This window comes from Bombina bombina, chromosome 2 (assembly GCF_027579735.1).
Source record: "Bombina bombina isolate aBomBom1 chromosome 2, aBomBom1.pri, whole genome shotgun sequence".
Lineage (NCBI taxonomy): Eukaryota > Metazoa > Chordata > Amphibia > Anura > Bombinatoridae > Bombina > Bombina bombina.
In genome coordinates, this window is record NC_069500.1 from 580302815 (window position 1) to 580328128 (window position 25314).

A 25314-nucleotide genomic window follows, 5' to 3' on the forward strand; every position below is an offset into this window, starting at 1 on the left:
TGGGCAGGTTGTGAGATGAGCCAAGGATAGGAGTGCAAAGACTTCTTATTCTGTTACAGGAGGGAAGTAGCATAGATTTTTGTTAATAGAAGGGGTGGGTAGGATTGCTGGGTTTGAGGGGTGTGAGGCAGCACTATTCATATTCCTCCCTGCACACCCTGCAGCATGTGTAACCTAGGTGCAGATCTCTTTTCTAATGGTGTCATATTTATTTTTTAAGTGATCAGCAATAATTTGAGCAGTGAGGTTGGTAGTAAGCAGGTGGCAAGGTGGATGTAGAAGGGAGTTAAAGGTTGAGAACAGCTTTCTGGGGTTGGATGCGTGAGATGACACAAGGGAGGAGAAATAGACTTGTTTGGCCAGGCTGAGCACAGAGTTGTAGGACTTAAGGGTGAATTTATAATGCTGGAAATCAGCACAGGTGTGTGATTTCCTCCACTGCCGTTCAGCAGCCCGTGAGCATCACTAAATATATCTGGTCTGTTTAGTGTGCCATGGTGCCGTTGTGTGATTGATGTATGTCGAAGAGTGTAGGGTGCACTTTTGTCAAGTGTTGATTTCAGTGCCAAATTATACTGTAGAATCATGAGGTTTGGACAAGAGAGGGATGAAATGTCAGAGAGCAGAGGACTCAGTTGAGTGGAAAAGTCTGTGAGATCCCTTAACCTCCCCTTTACTCTCTCTGACCACCATCTACTAACTTTCTCTCTTACTCTACCTGCATATATGTAGCAGGTAGAGTAAGAGAGAAAGTTAGTAGATGGTGGTCAGAGAGAGTAAAGGGGAGGTTAACGGAGTTGGAAACAGCACAGAGATTTGTGAAGACCAGGTCTATGGAGTTGCCTTCACAGTGTGTTGGAGATGTTGTCTATTGGGACAGACCTATAGAGGTGGTAAGGGATAGAAGTTTAGAGGCAGCAGGCATGTTAGGATTATCAAGTGGTATTTTGAAGTCCCCTAAGATGAGAGAAGGGACATTACAAGAGAGAAAATGTGCAAGCCAGGCTTCAAAGTGGTCCAAAAATTGTGATGCTGGGCCAGGGGGGCGAAAGATAACTGCAACACGGAGAGCTATAGGGGAGAAGAGGTGGATGGCGTGAACTTCAAAAGATGAGAAGGAAAGAGAGGGGGTGAAGGAATGCTGTGAAAGGTACTGTGTGGAGACAAGAGAATCCCTACTTCTCCTCCTTGTTTGTCTCCAGGCCTGGGAGTGTGACTGAAATGCAGGCCGCCATAGGTTAGAGAGGCTACAGTAGTTGTGTTAGAGGAGGAAAGCCAAGTTTAAGTGAGGGCTAACAGGTTAAGTGAACATTAAATAAATAGGTTGTTAATAGATATAAGCTTATTGCATACCGAGCGTGCATTCCAAAGGGCACACGAGAATTGGGGTGTACTAATAGAGGTGCAGTTAATGAGGTTTAGTGGGTTGCGTGGGCAAGGTGTATGAGGTGTCATTTGGGGTAGTGATCTGAGGTAAGTAGAGGGTGGACCTGGGTTAGGCGAGACATCCCCATCTGCAAGAAGAAGAAAGATGGTGAGTGAAAGGAGATGAGAATGTGTCTCATGTGAGTGTTTAAGTTTAGGATCAGTGAAGAGAAGGATACATTTGAATGTTCTGATACTGTTTGTGAATGGTAGAGCTGTGACTTTAAGGAGAAGGGAGGAAAAGGTTAATAAAGTTATTAGAAAGTGTAGCATGTTTGCATTTAATTTGGGAAATTTGAAAAGTACTTATCTCTGTTGTCCACTCCTTTGTCTAACTCTGTTGTTATAACTCTCTCTACATGTATGAACTAGCACACTTAGAGAACTACACACATGCAATGCTGCACTGATCTAACTAACTAAGCTTGATTGTAACAAGCTGGGGATATTCAATTTAAAGGTAAAAGCAGTCACATGCTTCTAATTAGCAAAGGTCATACAATAGAGCAGGATTAAACAAGGCATAAACAAACATTGCAGATGGCACCTTTCTTATCAAACTGGAAGACAGAGAAAATAAAGGTTTTTTTTAAGGTAATAGAGACATACCAGAGATTAAGATTTGTAGGGGGATATGCAGTTATAGTATGTGAAGCAGGGTTAAAATAGAGTCCTTATGCACATAACAGATATAAAGATTTGTAGGGGAATATGCAGTTATAGTATGTGAAGCAGGGTTAAAATGGAGTCTTTATGCACATACCAGAGATAAAGATTTGTAGGGGAATATGCAGTTATAGTATGTGGAGCAGGGTTAAAATATGTGAAGCAGATTTAAACAAGTATTTTTATATTTATAAGTGTGCTAATTGTTACAGCAATATATTCAATAGTCATAGGCCTTTTAAATGAGCTACCTGAATAGCCAAACTTTATTATAATCTTAGTTCTCATATATTATTTGGGAGCTATATTCCTTCCAGTTAAAAATCTGTAGCATATTGCCTGTCCCCTGTATAAATAAAGAAAACTTGATAGTCTATATATCAGGTACATGTTTTTACCTAGCTTATAATTATATAATACATTTAGGGGTGTTACTGCAGACAGATCATAATTGCTTTGGATAATGTGATTTGGTTTAGTTGGGGGACAGTTGTTTGAAGCTATCCTATTGGAAACTATATGTATACTTATACAATGTTAAATCAACTGTACTATGCTTACTGCTAAATCAAAGTACCTCTTGACATTTCTGATTCCAGTAGGGGGTGTCATTGTGGACCCTGTGAGATAAATAAAGGTCTTTTAAATTTATCACAGTTGGAGAGATTTCTTCGTATGTGGATGTTTTGACAAGCATGGTAAGCCTTCTCGGTGATCTGTGAACTGTGAGTGCTGTTTCCAATTCCCATATACAACATTAGGATCACTGCCACAGTTCTTCACTGTGCATCCTGCATTTAATTTGTGCCATTTTTTAAGTTGACATTGACTAGGATTTTTGATTACACAGGCCAATCAAAATGGCTACACAGGCATTATCAAAATAGATGCAAAAAAGTCAGTGGGTCCTGATAATATTCATCCAAAAGTTTTAAAGGAACTTCATACTAACTGCCCCATTAACTTATCTGTGTAATCATTCACTACTTATAGGAGTTGTTTCAGATGACTGGAGAATAGTGAATGTAGTACCTCTTCATAACAAATGTCAGTAGGGAGGAATCTGGTAACTACAGGCCAGTTAGTTTAACTGCAGTAGTAGGGAAATTAATGGAAAGCCTCTTAAAAGAAAGAATGATGACTTATATGAATACAAACAACCAAAATCAGCATGGTTTTATTTCAGGGAGAAATTGACTTCTTTGATTATGTAAAAAAAAGTATTAGACCAGGGTGGAACAGTTTATGTAGCATATCTAGATTTTTTAGCAAAGCTTTTGACACCGTCTCACACAACAAACTAATTTACAAACTGTATCTCCTTAGTCTAGACTCAACAGCTTGGTAGAATGCTGGCTTAACAATAGAAAACAGAGTGTGTTAGTCAATAGAGTACATTCAGCATAGGAGAAGTTACTAGTGGTGTTCCTCAGGGGTCAGTTCTGGGGCCTGTTTTGTTTAACATATTTATCAGGGATATCAGCAAAAGGCTACAGGGGAAAGTATGTTTGTAATAGAGTAGATGTTCCAGGGGTGGACAAAATGAGATGTGATATACAAAAATTGGAGGATTAGACTAATGACTAGGATCTAAAGTTTAACATTGGAAAGTGCAAAATTATGCATTTATGGAAAAAAAATCAAAACATTAATTACAGACTCAATGACACTTTACTGACTGCTACAAATGAGGAACGGGGCTAGGGAATTATTATTCCACTTTACAAATCATTAGTTGGGCCTCATCTTGAGTAATAAGTGCTGTTCTGGAGGCCATATCTCCAGAAGGATATAGACATATTGGAATATGTGCAATGGAGGGCTACAAAAATGGTGCATGAGGAGAGGCTCAAGGATTGAGAGGCTCAATGACCTAAATATGTATAGCCTAGAGGAGAGAAGGGAAAGAGGTGATATGATAGTAACTTTCAAGTATATTAAAGGGCTTAGTAAAGTTGAGGCTGTGAGTATTTTTCATATAAAGACAAACTCAAAAACAAGGGGTCATGATATAAAGCAGAAGGGTAGAAGATTCAGTAGTATTTTGTAGAAACACTTCTTAATAGAAAGGGTGATTGATTCATGGAATAAACTTCCACAAGAGGTGGTAATGACAAACACTGTTGGAAAATGTAAGAATGCCTGGAAAAAGCATAAGGCTGTGATACAATATAGATGTTTTTATGTTAAGACACAGTATGCTGCCCCCCCAAAAAATGATATACCCTGCCATTACTGCTTAGTGATTTGTAAAGTAGCTATAGATAACTATTTTATCTCTAAGGATAGATCAAATATATTTCCTTTATCTCATAAAATTCTTGAGTGTTAATTTATTATAATATAATAGCTATAATGGGTTAATTTCTGCATGACATATCAAAGTGGTCGCTCCGCATAAATTATTAAACAATGGTGACAATATATAAAACAAACCAACCTTGAGACAGGATGACCTTTTTCTTTTTCACCATTATACCTAGACTGTTACTACCACGACATTCTACTGCTCAAACTAAGAAACTCAGGTATTGGTGATGGTCCGCTAACGTGGTTTCAATCATATACATCGTATCGATCACAATATGTCTCCATTTCTGACATTGAATCCCTCCCTCTCCCAGTCACGTGTGGTGTTCCCCAAGGTTCCATTCTCGGCCCCCTACTATTCACATTATTTATAAATGATCTGCCTATTGTCTGCAAATCCTCAACTGTACAGATGTACGCAGATGACACAGTAATCTATGCAAACAAATCTGTTCTGCCGCAGCTTGAAGCAGTGCTCCAAGACCAGTTCACAGAGGTAGTAAAGTGGATCTCAAAAAACAAACTCTTCCTAAACACTGACAAAACTGTCACAATGATCTTTGGAATGGGACCTAAAATACACAAACTACAAAATTTCCATCTATGCATCAAAACAAAATCAAATTGCACAAAGACTGCAGTCCACTCTTTCAAATACTTGTGTATGCTGCTATACCCCAATCTATTTTTTGGCCTCCACATAGAAAAACTTGCATCTAAACTTCATCCAAAACTAGGTGCCCTGTACGGAAACAAATCCTGCCTCAGTCCTACAGTACAGGAAAATATTGTACAGCAAATGCGGATGCCAATCATGTATTATGGGGATGTAGTTTATGCACCTGCACCACAAACTCACCTTAATAAATTTAATACATTGTATAACTCGTTCTGCCGCTTTGTGCTACAATGTAATTACAGGACCCACCATTGTGACATTCTAAAAGAACTAAACTGGCTGTCGGTGGAATCCAGACGCACCCTCCATCTTTCCAGCCTTGTGTTTAAGAGCTTTTCTGGGAAGCTCCCACCCTGCCTAAGCAGAATGCTTTTCCTGGCTATTCCCACCTCCTATAACCACCGATCCAGCACCAGCACATTATTTAGCTTGCCTCAATCCAAAAAGAAAGCAGCTCGATCCTCCTTTTCCTACAGAGCACTACAATTATGGAACGACCACCCGCACACTTTCAAACCTTCCCCAAGCCTAATATCCTTTAAAAGATCCCTCTCTATATATCTCAAAACAGAATGCACCTGCCATGGTTGATTATATATTTCCTACCTGTTCTATGTTAAATTATGCATATATTGTGTATTATTATTGTTTTTGTATTTTATTGTACCCTATTGTATTAATGCAATGTTTTGTGGACCCAGGACATACTTAAAAACAAGAGAAATCTGAATGTATCCTTTCTGTTAAAATATTGTATAAATACATAAATGTCAAGCAGAAAACCTGTCCACCTTCAATTGTGATTTGGCAAAATTTAAGATTTCAGAAGCGCTCTGTTGTTCAATCCTTTTCTCTGCTCTTGTTCAACCAATTGCGTGAGGGCAAGGCCTATCAATCAGCCTGAACAAGCAAGTTTGAGGTGATTTATCTCTGCCACATAGGATAAGAAACAGAGACTGTTTTTTATATTTGTGGTTGCAGACTTACTCTTGCAAGGCTTAAATGCATTGCCCACAAGAATACATTTCAAGCCCTATAATAAATTGCATTAACCTGCAGTGTAGTACTGGCATGTTTTGGCGAGGGGTGAAATGATCCAGCCTAGACTTGAACCTGGGACCTGTTTCAATTGTTTCCCAGCCTGCTAACTTACCTCTTTGCCACCAGATGGCTGAGGTTTTTGGAATCTGTTTGCTGCAACTTTGACTCTCTGGCTTCACCTGTCTACCTGCTGAAGGTAATCATCTAATCATCAGCCTACTATATTAGGCAGGTTTACTCTCAGTTCTGGGCCTTGACATTGAGTATTCCACTCTGACAGAGCCTCTGTTCCAGATTCCTGTTTTGTATGCAGATTTGTTGGATTTCCTGACTACTGCTTCGTTTTCAGACTACTCTTCTGGATGTTCCTTGGCACCATGTTTAATTTCTGGACTGATTCCCTGGTATCTGACCTTGGCTTGTTCACTGAAGTTTCCTTTAATAGTTTAACTTTAGAATTGATTAGTTTAGGTAATTTTGGTTAATTTAAGGGAGTGTTAGTTTAGGGGGTGTTAGGTTAGGGTGCTTAGTTATTTAAATAGTTATTTGCATTGTGGGTTTTGGCGGTTTAAAGGGTTAATAAATTAATTAAGTTTATTGCAATGTGAGGGTTTTGCAGTTTAGGGGTTAATAGGTTAATAATGTTGGCATCTACTTGCCAGAGCCAGTTTTTAGCCATGGACAGTTATATGTAGCTTTTTCAAGGGTAAAAAGCTCTGCAGATGTAAAAGTTAAGGTCATAGACGGACATGAAAAAGGGAAATTAATAACTGTAAGTGATGCCTGTTTTACTAAAAATGTTGTATATAAAGAAATAAACTTAAAGTAGACATAATTTAAAGAGAAGAAATGTTGTATTTATTTAGGACAGTAGTTTGTCCAAATAGAGTGTGGCTATATCTGTAGTTTATTATATAGAAAATATTTTTGATATATTTAAGACAGTAGTCCAATTAAAATTATAGTATTGCTAAACCTGTATCTTAAATATTTAGATAAAAGACGAGTAACAAAATAGGTTGTTTCTACATCTGTAGCTTGTTGGTTTTAATTTTTGTCCCAATGAATATTTTTCACCTTTTTACTTAAGGACTTTGTGCGCTTTTTTTCCTACATTTGGATATTTGGATTAACAGTGTGTGGAACAGACACACATAGGATTTAGCAGCCGCAGTCCATAACCAACTAGGGGATATTAGTCCCCACCCACTCTCCAAAAGTGCCGTTATAGAGTACACAAGTTAACGGATGGCTTCCTTCATAGCGCACCGTTGTGCAGGTTGGTGAAGGGTTAAAAAATAATTAGACTGCCCTTTGGGCAGGCTTATCGACAAGTAGATAATAAATACAAAGTCATGTGATCAGGGGACTGTCAGAAGATGCTTATATACCAGGTAATCACAGAGGTAAAAAGGATATTAATATAACTGTGTTATGTATGCAAAACTGGAGAATGGGTAATAAAGGGATTATGTATCTTTTAAAACAATAAAAATTATATTGTAGACTGTCCCTTTAAGTATATTTTAACCAGATACTAATTTAATTGGATACACAAATGTCATGCAATGATTAGCCCTCATTTTCTCTTGAAAGGTGTATCCAGTCCACGGATCATCCATTACTTGTGGGATATTCTCATTCCCAACAGGAAGTTGCAAGAGGACACCCACAGCAGAGCTGTAATATAGCTCCTCCCCTAACTGTCATAGCCAGTCATTCTCTTGCAACTCTCAACAAGCTAGGATGTTGTAGGAGAGAGTGGTTAAATATAGTTAGTTTATTTTCTTCAATCAAAAGTTTGTTATTTTTAAATAGTACCGGAGTTGTGCTATTTTATCTCAGGCAGTAAATAGAAGAAGAATCTGCCTGAGGTTTCTATGATCTTAGCAGGTTGTAACTAAGATCCATTGCTATTCTCACATATGTCTGAGGGGATTACACAGATGAGGTAACTTCAGCGAGAGAATGGCGTGCAGTTTATTCTGCTATCAGGTATGTGCAGTTATAATTTTTTCTAGAGATGGAAAACACTAGAAAATGCTGCTGATACCGGATTAATGTAAGTTAAGCCTGAATACAGTGATTTAATAACGACTGGTATCATGCTTACTCCCAGGGATAATACCCTTATGATATTGCAATATAAACGTTTGCTGGCATGTTTAATCGTTTTTATATATGCATTGGTGATAAAACTTTATTGGGGCCTAGTTTTTTCCACTGTTATAGTATAAAAGTTACAGTTGGTGCAGTTAAAATTACAAACTGTGACATCCAGCTTCCCTCAGGAGTCCCCTGTATGCTATAGGACATCTCTAAAGGGCTCAAAGGCTTTCCAAAGTCGTTTATTGGGGAAGGTAGGACCACAGCTTGCTGTGGCAGTTGGTTGTGACTGTTGAAAAAAAAAAAAAAAAAAAAAAGTCTATTTCGTTTTTTTTTATCCGTTTTTTGAACTAAGGGGTTAATCATCCATTTGCAAGTGGATGCAATGCTCTGCTAGCCTATTACATACACTGTAAAAATTTCGTTTGATTTACTGTATTTTTTCACCGTTTTTCAAATTCTGACAAAATTTGTTTCTCTTAAAGGCACAGTACCGTTTTTTATATTTGCTTGTTAACTTGATTTAAAGTGTTTTCCAAGCTTGCTAGTCTCATTGCTAGTCTGTATAAACATGTCTGACATAGAAGAAACTCCTTGTTCATTATGTTTAAAAGCCATGGTAGAACCCCCTCGTAGAATGTGTACCAAATGTACTAATTTCATTTTATGCAATAAAGATCATATTCTGTTTTTAAAAAAATTATCACCAGAGGAATCTGACGAGGGGAAAGTTATGCCGACTAACTCTCCCCACGTGTCAGACCCTTTGACTCCAGCCCAAGGGACTCACGCTCAAATGGCGCCAAGTACATCTAGGGCGCCCATAGCGTTTACTTTACAAGATATGGCGGCAGTCATGGATAATACACTGTCAGCGGTATTAGCCAGACTACCTGAACTTAGAGGTTAGCGAGATAGCTCTGGGGTGAGACAAAATGCAGAGCATACTGACGCTTTAAGAACCATGTCTGATACTGCCTCACAATATGCAGAAGCTGAGGAAGGAGAGCTTCAGTCAGTGGGTGATGTTAATGACTCAGGAAAGATACCTGATTCTAATATTTCTACATTTAAATTTAAGCTTGAACACCTCCGCGTGTTACTTAGGGAGGTTTTAGCTGCTCTGAATGACGGTGATACCATTGCAGTGCCAGAGAAATTTTGTAGACTGGATAAATGCTTTGCAGTGCCGGTGTTTACTGATGTTTTTCCAATACCTAAAAGGTTTACAGAAATTATTAATAAGGAATGGGATAGACCAGGTGTGCCGTTCTCTTCCCCTCCTATTTTTAGAAAAATGTTTTCCAATAGACGCCACCACACGGGACTTATGGCAGACAGTCCCTAAGGTGGAGGGAGCAGTTTCTACTCTAGCAAAGCGTACTACTATCCCTGTCGAGGACAGTTGTGCTTTTTTAGAGCCAATGGATAAAAAATTTGGTTACCTTAAGAAAATATTTATTCAACAAGGTTTTATCCTACAGCCCATTGCATGCATTGCCCCTGTCACTGCTGCTGCGGCGTACTGGTTTGAGTCTCTGGAAGAGGCTTTACAGGTAGAGACTCCATTGGATGACATACTTGGCAAACTTAGAGCACTTAAGCTAGCCAATTATTTTATTTCTGATGCCATTGTTCATTTGAATAAACTAACGGCTAAGAATTCTGGTTTTGCTATACAGGCGCGCAGAGCGCTATGGCTTAAATCGTGGTCAGCTGACGTGACTTTAAAATCTAAGCTACTTAACATTCCCTTCAAGGTGCAGACCCTATTCGGGCCTGGTTTGAAGGAGATTATTGCTGATATCACGGGAGGAAAAGGTTGTGCCCTTCCTCAGGACAGGTCCAAATCTAGGGAACTTTTGCTCAATCCAAGACGGTCTAGAGACCAAACCAGACCTGGAAAAAAGGTAAGCAGGTCAAAAAGCCTGCTGCTGCCTCTAAGACAGCATGAAGGAACGACCCCCTATCCGGTAACGGATCTAGTAGGGGGCAGACTTTCACTCTTCGCCCAGGCGTGGGCAAGAGATGTTCAGGATCCCTGGGCGTTGGAAATTATATCCCAGGGATATCTTCTGGACTTCAAAGCTTCCCCCCCAAAAGGGAGATTTTACCTTTCACACTTATCTGCAAACCAGATAAAGAGTGAGGCATTCTTACACTGTGTACGAGACCTCCTAGTTATGGGAGTGATCCATCCAGTTCCAAAGGAGGAACAGGAACAGGGTTTTTACTCAAATCTGTTTGTGGTTCCCAAAAAAGAAGGAACCTTCAGACCGATTTTGGATCTAAAGATCTTAAACAAATTCCTCAAAGTTCCGTCGTTCAAGATGGAAACTATTCGTACCATCCTACCACTGATCCAGGAGGGTCAATATATGACTACAGTGGATCTAAAGGATGCTTATCTTCATATTCCGATACACAAAGATCATCATCGGTTTCTCAGGTTTGCCTTTCAAGACAGGCATTACCAGTTGTAGCTCTTCCCTTTGGATTAGCTACAGCCCCAAGAATCTTTACAAAGGTTCTAGGGTCGCTTTTGGCGGTCCTAAGGCCGCGGGGCATAGCAGTAGCCCCTTATTTAGACGACATCCTGATACAGGGGTCAAACTTCCAAATTGCCAAGTCTCATACGGACGTAGTACTGGCAATTCTGAGGTTGCATGGGTGGAAAGTGAACGAGGAAAAGTGTTCTCTATCCCCACTCACAAGAGTTTCCTTTCTAGGGACTCTGATAGATTCTGTAGAAATGAAAATTTACCTTGACGGAGTCCAGGTTATCAAAGCTTCTAAATTCCTGTCGGGGTCTTCATTCCATTCCGCGCCCTTTGGTGGCTCAGTGTATGGAAGTAATCGGCTTAATGGTAGCGGCAATGGACATAGTGCCGTTTGCACGCTTACATCTCAGACCGCTGCAACTATGCAGGCTCAGTCAGTGGAGCGGGGATTACACAGATTTGGCCCCTCAACTGAATCTGGACCAAGAGACCAGGGATCCTCGTCCCTGGTGGCTATCTCGGGTCCATCTGTCCAAAGGTATGACCTTCGCAGGCCAGATTGGACTATTGTAACAACAAATGCCAGTCTTCTAGGTTGGGGTGCAGTCTTGAACTCCCTGAAGGCTCAGGGATCGTGGACTCAGGAGGAGTCTCTCCTTCCAATAAATATTCTGGAACTAAGAGCGATATTCAAGGCTCTTCAGGTTTGGCCTCAGTTAGCAACTCTGAGGTACATCAGATTTCAGTCGGTCAACATCACGACTGTAGCTTACATCAACCATCGAGGGGGAACAAGAAGTTCCCTAGAGATTTTAGAAGTTTCAAAAATAATTCACTGGGCAGAGATTCACTCTTGCCACCTATCAGCTATCCATATCCCAGGTGTAGAGCACTGGGAGGCGGATTTTCTAAGTCGTCAGACTTTTCATCCGGGAGAGTGGGAACTCCATCTGGAGGTATTTGCACAACTGATTCTCCGTTGGGGCAAACCAGAACTGGATCTCATGGCGTCTCGCCAGAACGCCAAGCTTCCGTGTTACGGATCCAGGTCCAGGGATCCCAAGGCGACACTGATAGATACTCTAGCAGCGCCCTGGTCTTTCAACCTGGCTTATGTGTTTCCACCGTTTCCTCTGCTCCCTCGACTGATTGCCAAGATCAAGCAGGAGAGAGCATCGGTGATTCTGATAGCACCTGCGTGGCCACGCAGGACCTGGTATGCAGATCTAGTGGACATGTCATCCTTTCCACCATGGTCTCTGCCTCTGAGACAGGACCTTCTACTTCAGGGTCCTTTCAACCATCCAAATCTAATTTCTCTGAGGCTGACTGCCTGGAGATTGAATGCTTGATTTTATCAAAGCGTGGCTTCTCCGAGTCAGTTATTGATACCTTAATACAGGCACGAAAGCCTGTCACCAGGAAAATTTACCATAAGGTATGGCGTAGATATCTTTATTGGTGTGAATCCAAGGGTTACTCATGGAGTAAGGTCAGGATTCCTAGGATTTTATCTTTTCTCCAAGAAGGTTTGGAAAAAGGATTGTCAGCTAGTTTCTTAAAGGGACAGATTTTTGCTCTGTCTATTCTTTTGCACTAGCGTCTGGCAGATGTTCCAGACGTTCAGGCATTTTGTCAGGCTTTAGTTTGAATCAAGCCTGTGTTTAAACCTGTTGCTCCACCATGGAGCTTAAATTTGGTTCTTAAGGTTCTTCAAGGAGTTCCGTTTGAACCTCTTCATTCCATAGATATCAAACTTTTATCTTGGAAAGTTCTTTTTTTTTTTTTTTTGGTAGCTATTTCTTCAGCTCGTAGAGTCTCTGAGCTATCTGCCTTACAATGTGATTCTCCTTATCTGATTTTTCATACGGATAAGGTAGTCCTGCGTACCAAACCTGGGTTCTTACCTAAGGTGGTATCTAACAAGAATATCAATCAAGAGATTGTGGTTCCATCCTTGTGTTACACAATCTGGACGTGGTCTGTGCTTTAAAGTTTTACTTACAAGCTACTAAAGATTTTCGTCAAACATCTGCTTTGTTTGTTGTCTACTCTGGACAGAGGAGAGGTCAAAAGGCTTTGGCAACCTCTTTTTCTTTTGGCTAAGAAGCTTAATCCGCTTAGCCTATGAGACTGCTGGACAGCAGCCTCCTGAAAGGATTACAGCTCATTCCACTAGAGCTGTGGCTTCCACTTGGGCCTTTAAAAATGAGGCTTCTGTTGAACAGATTTGCAAGGCGGCGACTTGGTCTTCGCTTCATACTTTTTCAAAATTTTACAAATTTGATACTTTTGCTTCTTCGGAGGCTATATTTGGGAGAAAGGTTTTACAGGCAGTGGTTCCTTCCATTTAAGTTCCTGCCTTGTCCCTCCCTTCATCCGTGTACTTTAGCTTTGGTATTGGTATCCCACAAGTAATGGATGATCCGTGGACTGAATACACCTTACAAGAGAAAACACAATTTATGCTTACCTGATAAATGTATTTCTCTTGTGGTGTATCCAGTCCACGGCCCGCCCTGTCATTTTAAGGCAGGTAATTTTTAAATTTAAACTACAGTAACCACTACACCCTATGGTTCCTCCTTTCTCGGCTTGTTTTCGGTTGAATGACTGGCTATGACAGTTAGGGGAGGAGCTATATTACAGCTCTGCTGTGGGTGTCCTCTTGCAACTTCCTGTTGGGAATGAGAATATCCCACAAGTAATGGATGATCCGTGGACTGGATACACCACAAGAGAAATAAATTTATCAGGTAAGCATAAATTGTGTTATTTCTAATTTATAGAACTTAATTTATCAAAGTGTCATCCTGTGAAAATTTGCTGGGGTTAATACGCTTGCTGTAACTTGCTGCAACTAATCCAAATGCGGCATCATTATTTATAAAAAAAAAAGTCCTAACTTGTTTGCATCAAGTTTTACACAAAGATCTCTTAAACATGATTAAGGGCTTGTGGCCCGAAAACATTGTATTTGGGAAGACCCTAAGATGAAGAATAAAGGTCTTTTATGGTTGAAACATTCAGTGCTGCTGGACTTTGCTGTGTGTAAGAGATTGTGGTGCGGCTTGACAGTATACCCTGTCAGCCTTCACAGGAGAGAGGTACAGCACTTCATTTCTACATCTATTATGCAAAGATCAGCATATCAATGATAAATATGACGTATCAATGACATGACAATCTCAATCACGACAGTCATGTGACACTTTTTCATATATTTTTTATCATTGCCATTTCCAATTATCATTTACATTCTTATTCATAAATAAGTACAGTTCAAAAAGGTAATCTTTAATTTGTGTACTTGGTGTGTCCTTTAAATATTTAATATTTTAACTATCAAACATTTAAGGTTTCACAAATGTATTTTATTCTATTACATGTTATTGTTTTTCTATTCTCCTTCTACTCCAAAGGAGTATTGCAAATGTTAATACATTTAACATATTCATTCTGAATCTCTTGATAATAGGACAAACAGGATATAGCTAAACAGTTCTGTGTTGGTAGACACACCCTTTAATAGTTTAGTAACATCGCATTAACATCCCTTTTATTCCTATGGCATTTGCTAGCTCAAAGGTGGCAGATTGAAAATCAGAATTGCTGCGTCAATCGAGACATTAAAGTACCAGTTGAATCTTTAATACATTTTACTTTGGTCGAATGGAGTTGTATGTATGGTCGGATTAGCATCATTATGTTCAAATAACATAGCCATCTATCTACATTGGACATGTATCTCTGGACCGTATGGTACAGTGATTTGAGCTATATTTGACAATGTTGATAGAATGATAACTTAGGGGTGTCAATTATACTCTTAATTTGACACATATTTTCAGCAATTTAACAGCTGACACATTGATAAATGGATCCCATAATCTTTTTCATAAAGCTATTTTTATTATTGATCTAGACTCAGAATAACTGATAGACCAACACCACTAAAAGGTTTTGTATGTAATTCCTCTGCAAATATTACATTTTAGTGTATGATGCCTATTTTGTATTCATAAAACATACTAGTATTATTGCCTCTGTTGTGTAGTACACATTTAATTTAGTTTCAATTGTTTTATGCAAATATTCCTTAAGCATCTATATATGGGTACTATTAATAAGATATAATATATACAGCAGGAGGCTTGTCATAAAACTGTAATGTACCATTTTTATTTACTTTTAAAACATTTTTTAACCATAAAACCATATGAAATAATGTGGACAACACTGCCAAAACACTACTGTTTTGTGAATATACACCCAGCAGTGCTAATTATATTAATATAGTTTTTTGTAGTAATTGTTTTGTTGGTAGTTTATGATAGTTTGTGGTGATCTGTTGAAATAAAAAAGGTAGGTTTGCTGCAGTTAGTGTTGGTAAATAATAGTTTGTGATATGGAGCCCAGCATGGAGTAGAATCTTATATTTGACCCAGGATTGGGCAGACTTTATTCAAGTCCCAGTGAGTGGCAATCTACTTTACATAGGGGTCAATCACAATCTATTGGATACTGGCTCCCAAAAATTATTTTTGGTTACTGCCAAATTTGGAGCAGAGTTTCTCGAGTGATCAAAATGGTTTATACAGGGAGTGCAGAATTATTAGGCAAATGAGTATTTTGACCACATCATCCTCTTTATGCATGTTGTCTTACTCCAAGCTGTATAGGCTCGAAAGCCTACTACCAATTAAGCATATTAGGTGATGTGCATCTCTGTAATGAGAAGGGGTGTGGTCTAATGACATCAACACCCTATATCAGGTGTGCATAATTATTAGGCAACTTCCTTTCCTTTGGCAAAATGGGTCAAAAGAAGGACTTGACAGGCTCAGAAAAGTCAAAAATAGTGAGATATCTTGCAGAGGGATGCAGCACTCTTAAATTGCAAAGCTTCTGAAGCGTGATCATCGAACAATCAAGCGTTTCATTCAAAATAGTCAACAGGGTCACAAGAAGCGTGTGGAAAAACCAAGGCGCAAAATAACTGCCCATGAACTGAGAAAAGTCAAGCGTGCAGCTGCCAAGATGCCACTTGCCACCAGTTTGGCCATATTTCAGAGCTGCAACATCACTGTAGTGCCCAAAAGCACAAGGTGTGCAATACTCAGAGACATGGCCAAGGTAAGAAAGGCTGAAAGACGACCACCACTGGACAAGACATACAAGCTGAAACGTCAAGACTGGGCCAAGAAATATCTCAAGACTGATTTTTCTAAGGTTTTATGGACTGATGAAATGAGAGTGAGTCTTGATGGGCCAGATGGATGGGCCCGTGGCTGGATTGGTAAAGGGCAGAGAGCTCCAGTCCGACTCAGACGCCAGCAAGGTGGAGGTGGAGTACTGGTTTGGGCTGGTATCTTCAAAGATGAGCTTGTGGGGCCTTTTCGGGTTGAGGATGGAGTCAAGCTCAACTCCCAGTCCTACTGCCAGTTTCTGGAAGACACCTTCTTCAAGCAGTGGTACAGGAAGAAGTCTGCATCCTTCAAGAAAAACATGATTTTCATGCAGGACAATGATCCATCACACGCGTCCAAGTACTCCACAGCGTGGCTGGCAAGAAAGGGTATAAAAGAAGAAAATCTAATGACATGGCCTCCTTGTTCACCTGATCTGAACCCCATTGAGAACCTGTGGTCCATCATCAAATGTGAGATTTACAAGGAGGGAAAACAGTACACCTCTCTGAACAGTGTCTGGGAGGCTGTGGTTGCTGCTGCACGCAATGTTGATGGTGAACAGATCAAAACACTGACAGAATCCATGGATGGCAGGCTTTTGAGTGTCCTTGCAAAGAAAGGTGGCTATATTGGTCACTGATTTGTTTTTGTTTTGTTTTTGAATGTCAGAAATGTATATTTGTGAATGTTGAGATGCTATATTGGTTTCACTGGTAAAAATAAATAATTGAAATGGCTATAACTAAAAACAAACTAAAAACTACTTCCAAAACTATTCAGCTTTGATATTAATGAGTTTTTTGGGTTCATTGAGAACATGGTTGTTGTTCAATAATAAAATTAATCCTCAAAAATACAACTTGCCTAATAATTCTGCACTCCCTGTAATATGGTTTGTTAAAACTTTTTTGCTTGCATGCGAACTGAGCTCAAAGAAGAAATTTATTGCCACCAGGTTAGTACATATATTACAATTTGAACGGGAAAAGTTAGCGTTAGAGCAATAGACTGACGTTCGCTAACTTCAGGACTTCAGATACTGCAACCACGATAACTTCTTGCACGCTGTATAAAAAACAACCTGCTATCAATTGCAACATCATCAGAAGTTGCTGCAGCTGGACACGGATCACCAAACAGTTAAAGTAAGATATTACAAGTCCCAGATTGCCAACTGGTGCATCAAGTAACTGGTGCATCAAGTGAGTGGTAAGAACCAATCCACAAACGTCATATGAAACAGCAAAAATAATGAGGATTAGAGGGTAAAAGTATTAAAAATATTGCTTTATTTCACATATTTAAAAATCCATAAACAGACAGGAAAGCAAGGAAGCACCCCTGAAGGGTTTCACTCTTGGATAACGCTTAATCATAAGTTATTGTCATGTTCTTGCCACCCTATATTTAAAGCGGGCCCAGTCAATCAAATTACTCCCTCCTAGTTCCAACCAAGACTGCCCATAAGAAACACCCCTAATCTTAAACTTATTAACCCCTAATCTGATGCCCCCAACATCGCTGACACCTACATTATATCTATTAACCCCTAATCTGCCTTCCCCAATGTCGCCGACACCTACATTATATTATTAACCCCTAATCGGCCGCCACCAACGTCGCCGCCATTATATTAAAGTTATTAACCCCTAAACCTAAGTCTAACCCTAAACCTAACAACCCCTATCTTAAATATAATTTAAATAAATCTAAATAAATATTCCTATCATTAACTAAATTATTCCTATTTAAAACTAAATACTTACCTCTAAAATAAACCCTAAGATAGCTACAATATAACTAATAGTTACATTGTAGCTAGCTTAGGGTTTATTTTTATTTTACAGGCAAGTTTGTATTTATTTTAACTAGGTAGAATAGTTAGTAAATAGCTATTAACTATTTAATAACTACCTAGCTAATATAAATACAAAAGTACCTGTAAAATAAAACCTAACCTAAGTTACAATAACACCTAACACTACACTATAATTAAGTAAATTTACTAAATTAAATACAATTTAATAAGTTACATACAATTAGCTAAATTAAATTAAAGTGTCAGTAAACCTAAAAATTAATGTTATATAATTCTGCACATAGTGCAGAATAATATAACATTATTTTAGTGCTATCGATATAAAACCTGTTTTTCCCTTTTAATTTTTTTAAAATATGCCTGTTTTACAGACCCTCTCTCTGCTCTCTGCTGAGCGGGTCTGTTTTTTTTTACACAGCGCATCGGGCCAGCAGTATAGTCACAGCCCGGCCCGACCGCGCCATAACATTAAGTGCAGCTCGCTCCTGCTCTGTTTGACAGCAGGAGCGAGCTGCACTTAATGTTATTGCGGGGTGACTATACAGCTGGCCCGATGCGCTATGTAAGAAAAACAGACCCGCTCAGCAGAGAGCGGGTCTGTAAAACGGGCATATTTAAAAAAATTAAAAGGGGAAAACAGATTTTATCACTAATTAACATCACTGGGTATTATATTAAACAATTATTGCATGACTATTAAGCAATAGTTAGGGATAAACACCTAGATTACACCTAGTCTGTTTTTTTACAAAGTGCATCGGGCCAGCTGTATAGTCACAGCCCGGCCCGACCGCACCATAACATTAAGTGCAGCTCGCTCCTGCTCTGTTTGACAGCAGGAGTGAGCTGCACTTAATGTTATGGCGCGGTATGGTTTTATATCTATAGCACTAAAATAATGTTATACAATTCTGCACTATGTGTTTTTTTTGGTTTACTGTCCCTTTATATTAGCTAAAGTACAAAAAAAAAAACAAATACTAAATTACAGAAAATAATAAACAAATTACAGATATTTAAACTATTTACACCTAATCTAATAGCCCTATTAAAATAAAAAAGCCCCCCAAAATAAAAAAAAAACCCTAGCCTAAACTAAACTACCAATAGCCCTTAAAAGGGCCTTTTGCGGGGCATTGCCCCAAAGTAATCAGCTCTTTTACCTGTAAAAAAAAATACAAACAACCCCCCCAACAGTAAAACCCACCACCCACACAACCAACCCCCTAAATAAAATACTATCTAAAAAAACCTAAGCTCCCCATTGCCCTGAAAAGGGCATTTGGATGGGCATTGCCCTTAAAAGGGCAGTTAGCTCTTTTGCCGCCCAAAGTCCCTAACCTAAAAATAAAACCCACCCAATACACCCTTAAAAAAACCTAACACTAACCCCCTGAAGATCGACTTACCGGGAGACGTCTTCATCCAACTGGACTGAAGTCCTCAACGAAGCCGGGAGAAGTCTTCATCCAAGCCGGGCGAAGTGGTCCTCCAAACGGGCAGAAGTCTTCATCCAGACGGCATCTTCTATCTTCATCCATCCGGCGTGGAGCGGGTCCATCTTCAAGACATCCGACGCGGAGCATCCTCTTCTGCAGACGGACTAACGACGAATGAAGATACCTTTAAGTGACGTCATCCAAGATGGTGTCCCTTAGAGTCCGATTGGCTGATAGAATTCTATCAGCCAATCGGAATTAAGGTAGAAAAAATCCTATTGGCTGAATCCTTGTTATAATTCTCTACATATTTCAAATGCTCATATACTCTGTCGAGTAGTTCACGAGAAGTTTGCCCAACAAATGTTAGGGACGGCAGATTAGGGGTTAATGCTATTTAACTAGTGCGGGAGTGTGGCGGTTTAGGGGTTAATATTTTATTATTTTGGCGGCGATGTGGGGAGTGGCAGATTAGGGGTTAATAATTTTATTTTAGTGTTTGCGATGCGGGAGGGCCTCGGTTTAGGAGTTAATAGGTAGTTTATGGGTGGTACTTTTTAGCACTTTAGTTATGAGATTTATGCTACGGCTTTGTAGTGTAAAAATCATAACTACTGATTTTAGATTGCGCTACGAATCTTGCGGGATAGGCTGTACCGCTCACATTTTGGCCAAAACAAAAACTTGTAATATCGGCGCTATGGAAGTCCCATTGAAAATAGACTATACGCAAATTGCGTAACTTGATTTGCGGTAAGGCCAAAAAAGTGTGCGGGACAGCTGTACCTACAAGACTCATAATAGCAGCGGTAGTAAAAAAGCAGCGTTATGAGCCTTAACGCTGCTTTTTTACTCATAACGCAAAATTCGTAATCTAGCCGTAAGGTTTTCTTACCTACGGCTAATTAGGTTCAACTAACTCCTGTTAAATAGAGTATCCTGAGGCTGCAAGTTGGAACTTGTATGAGAAAGACAGAAGATATGGAGCTGTGCTGTTGTCTAGAGGTTCTAGGCCTGTGAAGTTTTGAAATCTGCTTGTAACTTTGTAGTTGTGTGGAAAAGCCACACAACTTTAGTCCCTTTAGTCAGGAATACGTTGTTCTGTTTAGTATTGTGAAAATAATTTATTTTGATTTTGTTTTGTTAAAACTGTATTACTACAAATTGTCTATGAATAAATAAGCCAAGGCTTTTACATCTAATCCAGTGTGTTTGGAGTGTTTCTCTGTTGTAAAGCCTGTGGGGCAGATTTATGAAAGTGCGAGCGGACATGATACGATGTAGCGTATCATGTCTGCCGCACATCGATAAATGCCGACAGCATGCGCTGTCGCCATTTATTATTGCACATGCAGTTCTTGTGAACTGCTTGTACAATGCTGCCACTTGCATATTCGCGGCCAATCGGCCGCTAGCAGGGGGTGTCAATCAGCCTGATTGTATAGGATCGGGCGGATTGATGTCCGCAGCCTCAGAGGCAGCAGACAAGTTATGGAGCAGTGGAAACAGGGGCTGCCATTTTGGGACACAGTCACTATAAGCAAATCTTGGCCTAATTTTTATCCATCTTGCAAAAGTTACCTCTTTTAATTTATGAGGTGAAATTGGACTTATTGAAGAAACTCTGGAAGCTGAAACATTAATTTGGTTACTTGGGGTAAAGTATACGCGATAAATAAATATATATAAAATATTTTAATCAAAGGTATTTGGTAACTATAACTAGATTGCAGTTAGTAATTTTAAAAGGGCACCATTAGTATTTTAAGCTCATGTTTATAGTCCTGTGTAGTTTAACTAGTCATATTTAGTGCTATTAATTTATAATTGCAGCTATATAGATATAATTTAGAATTTGCGTTATTGTAGAGAAAAATAATTTATTTGCTAGACAGGGTTTTACACTCCAGATTTATAAGTCAGTCATTATAGTGAACTATTTCAGAACTGTACATAAAATTATTGGTTAATAACAGAAGATTCTAATATTTTATTGTGGTATTTTAATGTAAATTTTTGTGAATAAGGTAAATTGTAAAGGTATATTTTTATGATCTTTGTATAGAATATTATAACAGCATAAGTGGTATCATTTGATTCATAATCTGATTTCTATAAATATAATTCAATGGGGCCTATCTATCAAGCTCCGAATGGAGCTTGACGCCCCATGTTTCTGGCGAGCCTGCAGGTTTGCCAGAAACTGCAGTTATAGAGCAACGGTCTAAAGACTGCTGCTCCGTAACCCTGTCCACCTGCTCTGATGAGGCGGACAGGAATCGCAGGTATTCAACACGATCGAGTACGATCGGGTTGATTGACACATTCCTGCTGGCGGCTGATTGGCCGTGAGTCTGCAGGGGGGTGGCGTTGCACCAGCAGCTCTTGTGAGCTGCAGGTGCAATGCTGAATATGGAGAGCGTATTGCTCTCTGCATTCAGCGAGGTCTTGCGGACCTGATCCGCACTGTCGGATCAGGTCTGCTAGACCTATGATAAATAGGCCTCAATGTGTTTATATCTTTAACTTATCGTAAAGAACTTAGGAATAAATATTGATTTTAATTGTTTTGTATATGCATTTTAATTGGGGGTTATTTTAAAGAATAATTATTAAATAAATTGTACTATAACCCGCACGGAAACAGGGGCATCAAGCTACATTCAGAGTTTTATAATTCTGCTATTAATATGTTAGAAAAATTAAGGGATTTTTGGCATTAAAGCCAAGTGCTGAATTAGGCACTAGTGAATTAATAAGAAGAGGGGTTAAAAATAAAACACTTTATTTAACAAATATACTGTAACGAACAAAAATACCAAAATGGATCAAATTAGAGAAGTGGGTAATCACCATCCACTCCTAAGTATTCATTTCAGGATGATCCAACAAAGTTAAAAACATTAAAAGGGCTGTGTGCCCTAGAGGCACTGTTACTGAAACACAGGAGACAGAGTGGAATGAGCAGAAGAATATACAGGGATTTGTCCAATCACACAATTCACACAGACTATGCGCTCAAAGGCGTCCTCCTGCCTGCGTACTGCTGGGATTGAACCCAGTCAGCCGATTGCTAAATAAATACCCTGTATCTTATCGTCACATTCATAACAAAAATCACTCAGTGAATCTGCATGTCATTCAGCATGCTTGTATTTCCACAATGTGCTCAAAATTCACTATAAATGGCTTGTATTCATTTATAAATAGATACAGTGTGTCACCAATCGTCACTGTGTAACACAAAAGTTCATCAATGATTTATCTGTATACTAAATATGTATCATTATAAGTAGTTACAAACGAAAGTCAAAACTTTGACCCTGTACCTCACAGTCAGCAGACACATTACAGCCAATCAGCAGCAGACCCTCCCTCCCAGACCCTCCCACCTCCTGCACAGCATCCATTTTAGATTCATTTGGAAGCTGCATTCTTAGTGAGAGGAGGGACAGTGTAGCTGCTGCTGATTTAATAGGGAAATTGATAGCTAGGCTAGTGTATTCAGTGTCCACTACAGTCCTGAAGGACTCATCTGATCTCTGCTGTAAGGACAGCACCCCAAAAAGCCCTTTTAGGGCTAGAACATCAGTCTGCTTTTTTTTTTTTTTTCCTATGTAATCTAATTGCAGTTGCCTGCCTGCCTGCCTGCCTGCCAGCGTGTGTGTCAGGCTCACAGCGTATACTGTGCCCACTTGCCCCGTGCCACCACTCACATCTGGTGCAACAGTAGTGTAGATTTAAAAAAAACAACACTTTTTTGACTGTGAAATAATAGCAGACAGCTGCCAGTACTCAAGGTGGGAGGCTGATCTCTACACTAAAGCTAAAATTAACCCTGCAAGCTCCCTACAAACTACCTAATTAACCCCTTCACTGCTAGCCATAATACACGTGTGATGCGCAGCAGCATTTAGCGGCCTTCTAATTACCAGAAAGCAACGCCAAAAGTCATATATGTCTGCTATTTCTGAACAAAGGGGTTCCCAGAGAAGCATTTACAACTATTTGTGCCATAATTGCACAAGCTGTTTGTAAATGATTTCAGTGAGAAACCTAAAATTGTTAAAAATTTAACTTTTTTTTTAATTTGATCGCATTTGGCGGTGAAATGATGGCATGAAATATACAAAAATGGGCCTAGATCAATACTTTGGGTTGTCTACTACACTACACTTAAGCTAAAATTAACTCTACAAGCTCCCTACATGCTCCCTAATTAACCCCTTCACTGCTGGGCATAAAACACGTGTGGTGCGCAGTGGCATTTAGCAGCCTTCTAATTACCAAAAAGCAACGCCAAAGCCATATAAGTCTGCTATTTCTGAAGAAAGGGGATCCCAGAGAAGCATTTACAACCATTTATGCCATAATTGCATACGTTGTGTGTAAATAATTTCTCTGAGAAACCTAAAGTTTGTGAAAAAGTGAACAATTTTTTTTTTATTTGATCGCATTTGGCGGTGAAATGGTGGCATGAAATATACCAAAATGGGCCTAGATCAATACTTTGGGATGTCTTCTAAAAAAAAACATATACATGTCAAGGATATTCAGGTATTCCTGACAGATATCAGGGTTCCAATGTAACTAGCGCTCATTTTAAAAAAAAGTGGTTTTGAAATAGCAAAGTGCTTCTTGTATTTATTTCCCTATAACTTGCAAAAAAAGCAAAGAACATGTTAACATTGGTTATTTCTAAACTCAGGACAAAATTTAGAAACTATTTAGCATGGTTGTTTTTTGGTGGTTTGAAGATGTGTAACAGATTTTTCAGGGCCTGCCAGGGCACAGTTTCACACTAGTGCAACTCATATCTGGTGTAACAGTAGTGTACATTAAAAAAAAAAACAGAATTTATGCTTACCTGATAAATTACTTTCTCCAACGGTGTGTCTGGTCCACGGCGTCATCCTTACTTGTGGGAATATCTCTTCCCCAACAGGAAATGGCAAAGAGTCCCAGCAAAGCTGGCCATATAGTCCCTCCTAGGCTCCGCCCACCCCAGTCATTCGACCGACGGACAGGAGGAAAAAATAGGAGAAACCATATGGTACCGTGGTGACTGTAGTTAGAGAAAATAATTCATCAGACCTGATTAAAAAACCAGGGCGGGCCGTGGACCGGACACACCGTTGGAGAAAACAGAATTTATGCTTACCTGATAAATTACTTTCTCCAACGGTGTGTCCGGTCCACGGCCCCCCCTGGTTTTTAATCAGGTCTGATGAATTATTTTCTCTAACTACAGTCACCACGGTACCATATGGTTTCTCCTATTTTTTCTCCTGTCCGTCGGTCGAATGACTGGGGTGGGCGGAGCTAGGAGGGACTATATTGGCCAGCTTTGCTGGGACTCTTTGCCATTTCTGTTGGGGAAGAGATATTCCCACAAGTAAGGATGACGCCGTGGACCAGACACACCGTTGGAGAAAGTAATTTATCAGGTAAGCATAAATTCTGTTTTTTTTTTTAATGTACACTACTGTTACACCAGATATGAGTTGCACTAGTGTGAAACTGTGCCCTGGCAGGCCCTGAAAAATCTGTTACACATCTTCAACCACCAAAAAAACAACCATGCTAAATAGTTTCTAAATTTTGTCCTGAGTTTAGAAATAACCAATGTTAACATGTTCTTGCTTTTTTTGCAAGTTATAGGGAAATAAATACAAGAAGCACTTTGCTATTTCAAAACCACTTTTTTTTAAAATGAGCGCTAGTTACATTGGAACCCTGATATCTGTCAGGAATACCTGAATATCCCTTGACATGTATATGTTTTTTTTTAGAAGACATCCCAAAGTATTGATCTAGGCCCATTTTGGTATATTTCATGCCACCATTTCACCGCCAAATGCGATCAAATAAAAAAAAATTGTTCACTTTTTCACAAACTTTAGGTTTCTCAGAGAAATTATTTACACACAACGTATGCAATTATGGCATAAATGGTTGTAAATGCTTCTCTGGGATCCCCTTTCTTCAGAAATAGCAGACTTATATGGCTTTGGCGTTGCTTTTTGGTAATTAGAAGGCTGCTAAATGCCACTGGCACCACACGTGTTTTATGCCCAGCAGTGAAGGGGTTAATTAGGGAGCATGTAGGGAGCTTGTAAGTAATTTTAGCTTAAGT